We start from the raw sequence: 9,726 nt of genomic DNA, 5'->3' as shown, positions 1-9,726 counted from the left end.
AGGGATCAGTAAACTTACTGAATCATTGAGGTAGAGAGCTCAAGAACGAGAGAATCGTAAAGGCGTGAAGAAGACGACGAGGTTTCAAATTTCCAGACAAGAAGAATGAAACCTACAAAGACAACGAACCGCTTTTAAGCACCCGCACGAGTGTTCGAGGACGTGAACGATCAAGATTAATTCGGCATCAACGATCGAGATTTGAAGACGGTTCGAAAGTTTGAACTCACGAATCCAAAACAGGCATTCAAAAACCGTCGTTTTTATTGCGTGAGCCACTATAGTTTCGACTGCAAGAGTATGCGTGGTGGCACCCTCACAATGCTCGAGGAAAAAGTGACATAACCGCATTAAATGTGAAATGACATTTAATGGGTTATGCAAAGACTATTACTTGATGAAGAACCCAGTTAAAAACCAAGCCCTCGGGATTGACTGAACGCTTGGTCTGGGGGGCTCGTGATATGGAGAAAATATGATCGACCTTGGTTCATTCTTGGTTCGACCCTTGACCCCGGTCGAGACGAAAGGAATCGACTCGCTTCCGAGCGAGCCGGGTTCAGGAGGTAGCTTGCCGAGGAAGAAAACTAAATCAGCCACAAGCACGCCCTAATCCAATACTTTTGGAGTAGGTTAATCAACCTAATGATGGCTAGCAGTTTCCAGCGGCTGTCACTCATCACTATCATATGAATAACCTTCAGATAACAGTCGGGTTATCCTAGGAGTCCTCTACTAGTCCAAACTAGTAGAAGTCTATCACTCAACGAATCTATCTGTTAAGATCCAACGATTATTCGAAGAAGGCTCAAATACATCCAACGAAGAAGATTCGAAGGTACACTCTATATAAGACATTACCTCCCCACAAAGGAGAGGACGGACGAAAACACTCAGATGCTTACTATCTGAATTGTATTATTGTTATTCATTCCTTAGCTCTGTGCTCTAGCAGAGCTGTTTGTGATTAAGTTCATCAACTGACTTAGCCTTCGGAGGTGGACTCCCGATCCCAGCGGTCGGGCCACATATGACGCTTTCTTTTGCAGGTCATTCTCAGGAGATCTAAGGGCTGAGCAAATTTTGGACACATCAGCACCCATTGACAAAAGAAGGAGATAGGTCACTCGACATTTTGAGAAGTCTTTGGAACAAAGCTGGATAGCTCCCTACATTGCTAAAACTGAAGAAAAGACTTTAGCCCTCGAGAGATCTAAAAGAATTAAACTTAACTAGTTTAATTTTTGCTTTCGCTGAACTAGATAAATTTTGGACATGGTTACTTTATTTCTTCTTTGATTATCTTTGGAGTTTTTGGACTCTTGTAATTCATTTTAATTAATTAATTGAACTTATTCTTTTTATTATTATTATTATTGCTTGCATTTATTATCATTGATGTTAAAGTGTGGATCCTGTGATGGATCGCACCCACGGGTAATTAGGAGGGACCAATACCGGTGGGTGGGGTGTGACTGTCACATCCCTACAGATCCACCCAGCCTATACCCTATCTGGGTTACCTGGGGGAGTGATCCACAGCCCAAAAGATCAAGTTTAGGAACGATCATATCCATTTAGCACATTAACATAATCAAAAGCAAGAACAAATCATTGTATTCTAATAAATTAATAATAAAATTAAAGAAAGGATCTCAGAAGGATCACTAAGAATATCAGAGTGCGGAAAAACATGATACCAAATCAAAAGACAATTGTAGAGTATTGTGGAAATATACTCCACAAACATATGCGGAAGGTAGATCAAAATCTAAAGCAAAGCCCTAAGCTAATGCAAGTAAAATAGAAGTCTAGAAGAAACAAGAGAAATCTAATTCACCTTTAGGTCATGCTCTTGATGCTTCAGATCAACATCTAGTGCACGATCCCATCGGCAAATAAGACGATGCTGGTTGCCATCAATAGGAGCCATCAACGCAGTTCAAATCTGTGTGTTGGCTGCCTCGTTACTCATTACCTTGCCAAGGACTTCTGGAGCTGTACCATATACGGAAAGGTCCTCCGTTGTGAAATCCAGCCCTAACCTTGACCCGGAAACCCTGTTGTTTGTAGGTCCAATGACCTGAAGTAAAGGAAGAAGGCCATCTCAGTGGAAGACTTGGTGTTTGGCTTAGAATCCATGGAAGTTGATGACAGTATTCCATTTATGGAAACTTGTTTAGGACTGAAAAGGAAACTGCACCCTGATAAAGATGGAATTAGTTGATGGACTTGGGGTATTATTTGACTTGGTTCGAAGGCATTTCTACATGCTAGGTAAGCCACTTGGTGTGTGTGTAAAAGCCCTTTAAGTTTGGATTTGATCTGGACCTTCAATTCCCTACCTTGGCCTTGCTGTCCTGATTGGTTGACTGGGCCAATCGACCAACCAATCAACCAATGAGATTTGTTTTGCTGAATTAAGTCTTGGCTGCTCTATTTAAGTCCAATCTCGAGTCTAATTTGTCTTTTGTGCCTCCAAACTTTCTGGAACTAACTAGAGCTCTCCCCAAGTCATCTCCTTTACACCTTTGGTGGTTTTCTTGTTGGATCTTCATCATTTCTCTTGCTCTTGCATCACAAGGTATGTGGTCACCCTCCTCTCTTCTCCATCTTTGGTTTTCTTTAGTTTTTCTTTTCTTTTCTGACTGAGAACAGTGGGGTTGATGTTGCATTTCTGTTGCAACCATCACTCCACTCATTTCTCTGTTTTTCCTAAGGATTTAAGGCTTGATGGATGGTCTTAATCAAGATCATCACTTTCTTTTGAAGGAAACCAAGTCTTTATCTTCTTTCTCATTTTTTATTCAAAGTTCTTCAATCTTGGATCTGTTTTTCTAGAAGTTCTGTACATGTTTTCCATGATTTCTCTATTAGATTAGTAATCTATCATTCTTTAGTTTCCCCTCCATCAATTTGCCATGATTTCTCCAAGCCTTGACTGACCTATTTATGGTAAGTTTTATTTCCTATTCTGTGACTTTAGGACTTGATGTTGCTAGGGTTTTGAATTTCTCTGTAGACCAATACAATGTCCTAGTAATCCCCTTCTTGTTTAGTGGTGTTTCGAATCACAAATATCCATTTTTCTGATAAGAAACACCCTTACTGTCTATCACTATCATTGTTGATCGACTGAACCAATCAACCAATCAATCGACCAATCAAATCAGTAGCCTCTGTTTTGGTTTATTTTTGGTTGATTTGATTCCTACCTTCTGGAGTTCTTTCCTAATAAGATAGTGGTCTTGTCACTCCAGGGATTCAGATTCTGGATAATGAACTTGGGGTTTATCCAGAAGATCCTAGTGGGAGTGGGAGTGCAGATGTGATAGCTACCTCAAAGGGTGAGCAATCTGACATGCACTTGCGCTGTAGTGGGCGCGGGCTAGTTCCTCGTCGACATTTCGACATAGAGGATGAAGCCTACATGGTAACTCCTGAAGAGATCGACTGTGAGATGACTTCAGTCGATGAGCATGAATCAAAGAGCGTGCAGGAAGCTCTTGCGGGGTCAAGCTCAAAGGAATGATTGAAGCAATAGAGGAAGAGTTGGAGTCGATGAAAGTTGATCATGTTTGGGACTTGGTTGACTTGCTGTTGGGCCGAAAGGCAATTGGGAACAAGTGGGTTCTCAAGATAAAAAGAAAGGTGGATGGATCTAATGAGAGATTCAAGGCTCGTTTAGTGGCTAAGGGCTACACCCAATGAGAGGGCATTGATTATGAGGAAACTTTTTCCCCGTGGTTAGGTTTGCCTCAATTCGCCTCATACTAGCCATTGTTGCTCAGTTGGACTTGGAGCTTTATTAGATGGATGTAAAAACTGCTTTTCTCAATGGAGAACTTGAGGAAGAGATCTATATGGATCAACCTCAAGGATTTGAAGCAAATGGACTTGAGTGCAAAGTTTGCAAGCTTAAGAAGTCCATATACAGCTTAAAGCAAGCATCTAGACAGTGGAATGTGTGCTTCCACCAAGCTATGATGGAAATTGGTTTTTCCATGCTTGAGGAAGACCACTATGTTTACACCAAGAGATCTTATGGTAATTATGTCATTCTAACACTATACATAGATGACATACTTATGGCTAGCAATAGTAAGGAGCTATTGGAAACCATTAAGAAATGGTTGTCCTCTGTATTTGATATGAAGGACATGGGTGAAGCAAGCTATGTGCTTGGTGTCAAGATTGTCAGAAATAGGCAAAAGAGATTACTGGGTTTATCTCAAGAGACCTATATTGACAATGTCTTGACGAGATACCAGATGCATAGCTGCAAACCAGTTGATACTCCAGTGGAGAAGGGTTTGCATTTGAGCCTTGATATGGGTCCTAGGACTCCAGAGGAGAAAACCAAGATGGAAAGAGTTCCATATTCCAGTGTAGTGGGTAGCCTTATGTACACTATGATGTGTACTAGGTCGAATATTTGTTATGCAGTGGGTTTGGTTAGTCGGTACCAATCAAACCCAGGCATAGAGCACTGGAAAGCAGTCAAGAGGATATTGAGATATCTCAGAGGAACGAGTAATTACATGCTGTGTTACCAAGGATCGGATTTGCGCTTAGTTGGCTATAGGGATGCCGACTGGGCTGGAGACATCGATGAGTGCAAATCAACCTCTGGATATGCTTTCTTGCTGAATGGCTGGGCCATTTCGTGGTATAGCAAGAAGCAGACTTGTATATCCCTCTCGACCATGGAAGCAGAGTATGTGGCATGCTCAGCTGTGGTTCAAGAGGTTGTTTGGTTGAGGAGATTCCATCGATATATTGGAATTGTGATGGCATCCAAAGAGGCTTCCCTTGTCTACTGTGATAGTACGGAAGCTCTTAGCTATGTCAAGGACCCCAATTATCATGGGAAGACCAAACATATACAGTTGAGATATCACTTTGTTAGAGACATTACATCAAGAAAGAAAATTGTACTTAAGCACATATCTACTAGTCAGATGGTAGCTAACCCTCTTACCAAACCTATAGCAAAGGATGTTTATTTCTCATGTAAAATCCTTGGGCTTGCGTAGATTGTGACTTACTTTTGTACTGAGACTTTCTTATTAATGAGTAATATGAGTTCATTCCAGCATTTCATTTATTCACTTTCTGTGTGATTGTGTTTTTCTAGCATAAAACAAGATATGTCAATAGGCAAGAGAATGGCTCACTCACATGAGCATTCACCTCTGGTGCCTTGGAGGCGAGCAGAGATGAGACGGATTGTGAATGACTTTGTGTAGGTCAATTCATAATCATGATGTCGCCTTGATTTAAAATCAAGATGAGTTTCTCTATTGTGAAGAGAATTGACATGAATGTTCCCACTATTCATGTTGCCTATAGGAGCCAAGTGCGAGTACTTTATGTGGCGCTAGAGTGGCGACAATAAAGAAACTCGGGTTAGGCGCAAGAGGTTGCGACTAGACTAAGACGTGTATGGTGTTGAGATGAACATATGTTCTATTGTATATAGAATGCTCCACCATAGCACATATATCATACTATGTGTGCTTAGCGATAATTGGAAATGAGAGGATGGATCCCTGCTCCTCTCATGGTGTGATTCTTGGACTTTATGGTCCGTTAGTGTTCTTAGTGACTTTCGACGACATCATGAAACGAAGGATTGATGTGGCTACTTTGGGATGTTACCTATGGTCATGATAGATTCGACCTAAAGGGGCACTACCGGAAGGAGTCAATCCTAAGTGTAGTGATGGTCTGAGGTGAAAGGAAAGGTTTGATTCAATTGCACCCTAAAAGTGTTTGCTAGCGCCAACTGTATGTGTTACAGTAGTGAACATTTTAAGGATAAGAAGGTGATCTCTCAGAGGGATCGATATACCTTTAGTCTGGTGAGTTTGAATAAACCTATGACACTGTGGTATACTAATACTTATTTGATATGTTTCTTTGAGTGATGTGCCATTCTGACCTTCTGGGAAGGGTTTGGGGCTCATGTGTGCAGGTATATCACCGGTCGCACGACCCATTTTGCCAGTATGACTTGTGGATGTTAGTGTTTGGGACACAAGTGATCTATGTATCTGGGATACATAACAAAGAGATCAATATGTATGTATATCTGGGATATACATGTGTGTCTGGGACACATTGAGAGATTAACACTTGCCCTTGTGCAAGTGGGAGCTGTTGGAATTTATTAATATAATTAATAAATTAGATGCCCAAGGGAAAATCTAGAAACTCACAATTAGGGCGGTTACAGAATATAGGTTATATATTTGTAACCACCACATCACTTGAGAAGTGTGATTTCATTCGTACGAGATTTCTTCCAGAAAAGAGGCGGCTCTCTCTCTCTCTCTCTCTCTCTCTCTCTCTCTCTCTCTCTCTCTCTCTCTCTCTCTCTCTCTCTCTCTCTCTCTCCCTTATCTCCAAGAAACGCAGGAAGGAGAAACTCACTGGAGGTTTCCTTCCTTTGCCTTAGATCTTTCTTCCATCTTCTTTCCACACGGCATTTGGGTTGTGGAAATACTTCCCTTTCCTTGTGATTGTGGAATCATTCCGGTAGAGATATGGTGGTGGAATGAGAACGTGGATCAAGATTTACTTCCGCTGCGAATACTTCATAAAAGGGAAAGCAAATCCAGGTAAGAAATCTTTCTCCCGTCAATTAATTGAATTGATATATTTGGAGTTTTTCCAATAACTAGACTAAATCTTATTGTCATTTTTAGTTATTTTCTTCTTTTTTTTCCGTTGTATTTCCTTTGAGTTTAGATCTACTTTTCCGCAACATCTATAGAGTGATTTTCCACTTCACTCTATACTTTGATTATTCCTTTGGTATCATATTTTCCGTACTCTGATTTGATATTGTAATATTTCTGAGAAACATTCGTTGATTATTTCCTTAATAATATTTATACATTGATTTAGTCTTGTTCTTGATTATATTATTGTGAATGTGGGAGGACGATTGTCATGAACTGGTCTTCGGGGTTGTGGAATACACACTCGGGTATCGCAGTTAGGGTATTGGTTGGGTGGATGTGATAGTGAGAGGACATAATCACATTGTGGGGGCCATTCATTTGTAGGGTCGCACATAATAAGTCTAGGCTCTTAGGCGCTCAAGACCGGTAGACAACCCGTGAGAGGACATGAGAGCTTCTCGTTTGCTATATGTTGATAAGCATGCATTTATCATTATTTATTTGATTTAATTTCCCATACTTAGTTAATTAAAAAAGAGCTAATTGATTATTTTTGTGTATTTTTCAGGAATAAGGTAATTTTGGTTATTAGAGACAATGTGGAGCAAAGTTGGCAAATATATTAGATATTGGAGGATTTTAAATCATGGGATTCAATCTTGTTGCCCAAGAAATCATGAATCTAAGATCCAACTTAATTTATGCAAGGAGAGCATGAATCTTAGCCAAATTGGAAACAAGTGGAGGTCCAAGGAACAAAATTGGTAATAAGATCTCAAAATCGGGTGAACAGACCCACCTTGAGTATTTTGGACATATCTCTCTCATGAATTTGGATTGCGGTGATTCAAGATTATGTGGAAATATAACGAAAATATCTACAACGTTATAGTTTTGAGTTTTTCCAGAATCTGAATGAATAGGTCGAATAGACGGGTAAAGAAAACGAATTCATTGTGTGCGGGATACATAAAAGAGAGGCCAGCCACAGAGAAAGAGAGGAGGACGGCGAACGCGGATCTTGGCTCTCATCTCTCTCATTGCTCAAGATGAAAACCACATCTCTCTCTCTCTCTCTCTCTCTCTCTCTCTCTCTCTCTAATTTTCATCTTTATTTATTTTATGAACATTGTTATAATGAATAGCTAGGTCCTTTTCATTGGGATGTAGATGAACCTTTGCTTATTTCATTAATTTGATTGTTCTAAATCTTCTAGTTGATTGTGTTTGAGTCTGGCCAAAAATGTTCTATGGCTAAGCAAACTAAGCGTGTCAAGCTTTGGCGAAGGACGATAGTCTTGCAAAGATAGGGCATATCTAAGAAAGAACATCCTTTGTTTTGAAGCGTGGAGTTATATTGGTTAGTGAAAAGCATTGGGGATACGAAATCCCAAAGTTCTTCACGTATTCATAGTTTAAGTTTTTGCATGAATTATTAGATTTAATTTAAATATAGTTTTGTTGAATTCAATCTTCGTAACTTAGCCTTTTAGTTCCCCATAGTTCGACCCCGTACTTTCTACTAGCTAGATTAGTATAGGATTTTATTTTTGATAGGTTAGTGACACGATCAAATTTTGGCGTCGTTCCGGGGAACCGAAGCACGTTGCTAGGATTGATTTTTGTCAATTAGGCATAATTTTTAGAGTAATTTTAGTGTTTTTAATTTCTAAGTTTTTCTTTGATTATTTAACTAATCTTTGTTTATTTAGTTTTGTAAACTGCAAGAGTAGCGATTTGATAATTAGTTTAGATTGTTATCTTTTATTTCTTAGATATAATTGTACTTAGGACTTTTCAATTGTAATATTTGCATTAGATTGGGTTGTTTAGGTTAATTTTTAAAAATCCCCACCCCTCCGATCCCATATGTATAATTTTTGTTCAAAAGATCACGTGGATTGCGCTTCAGGTACATCCTAAACTCTCTCTTTTACTGCAATTATTTTCTTTTAATTTTATTTTTTTAGCTATTTTTTTGTGTGTATGCATGGTCGCTGATCTCTAAACTAACTTAGAGTTAGAACAGACCTTGGCTAATGTTAGAAGGCAAAGAACTATGGCAAACAATGAGACTCCAATGAGGCCCTTGATTGAGCATTTCATTCCTACGAATATACTCTAGTTTCTTGCATTAAGTTGCCTGACATAGAGGTGGCTTAACATGAGATCAAATCTAGTGTGATTCAAATGCTACCATCTTTTTATGGACATGCCAATGAAGTGTCTTATAAGCACTTAGATGATTTTTTAGAGGTGTCTTCCACGGTTAAAATTCAAAACCTCTCAGTCGATGCTTTAAGGTTACTTATTTTCTCATTCTCCCTTAATGATAAAGCTAAGCATTGACTTCATTTCTTGGACAATGTTAAAATTTCCACTTGGGCAAAAATGCAACAAGAGTTCCTTAAAAAGTTATTCCCCATTGGCCGTACCAATAGCATTAGGAGAGCGATAATGAGTTTCTCCCAACTAGAAGGAGAACAATTTCATGAGGCATGGGAAAGACTAAAAGAATTACTTAGAAAGTGCCTCCATCATGCTGTTCCTAAATGGCAATTAGTTCAATGCTTTTATGATGGCCTTAGAGACCAACATAGGAAAATGGTTGATTCTTCTTGTGGTGGGACTTTCATGCACAAGAATTAGAATGCAGCATGAGAACTTTTTGAGACCCTTAGTGAAAACTCCCAACATCATGCCTAAGCAACTAGAATTGAAATTCTATCCACTGGGCAACCAAAAAGGAGAGGTCTCTATGAGATCAATTCTACCATTGAGATGAGCACTAATGTTGATTTGCTATCAAATAAATTGGACTATCTCTTGTCATTAGGACAACAAACCCCATCTCCACTTCCTACAAGATTCTCTCCACCTAATCAGATTGAAGCATATGCTTTATGTTCTAGCCCATCCCATCATGTCACCGATTGCTATTTAGCTACACAAGACCCTGAATTTGTTAAGGAGCATGCACATTTGGCCCAAGGAGTTTCTAAACTAGACAATGATCCATATTCCAATACCTACAACC

General features: G+C 39.4%; 1 non-coding gene across 1 annotated transcript; it reads right to left on the bottom strand.

Annotated features, from left to right (window-relative positions):
- Positions 1-9,128: 9,128 nt before the first annotated feature.
- Positions 9,129-9,236, bottom strand: LOC149004997 (small nucleolar RNA R71). The gene has a single exon (XR_016170024.1). It is a non-coding gene; the product is annotated as a small nucleolar RNA R71 (small nucleolar RNA).
- Between the last annotated feature and the right edge of the window lie 490 nt (positions 9,237-9,726).

The sequence above is a fragment of the Hakea prostrata genome, chromosome 9 (assembly GCF_041222555.1).
Source record: "Hakea prostrata isolate BN-2017 chromosome 9, UWA_Hpros_2, whole genome shotgun sequence".
Lineage (NCBI taxonomy): Eukaryota > Viridiplantae > Streptophyta > Magnoliopsida > Proteales > Proteaceae > Hakea > Hakea prostrata.
Note: the sequence above shows the minus strand (reverse complement) of the source record. Positions and strands in the feature narration are given on the sequence as shown.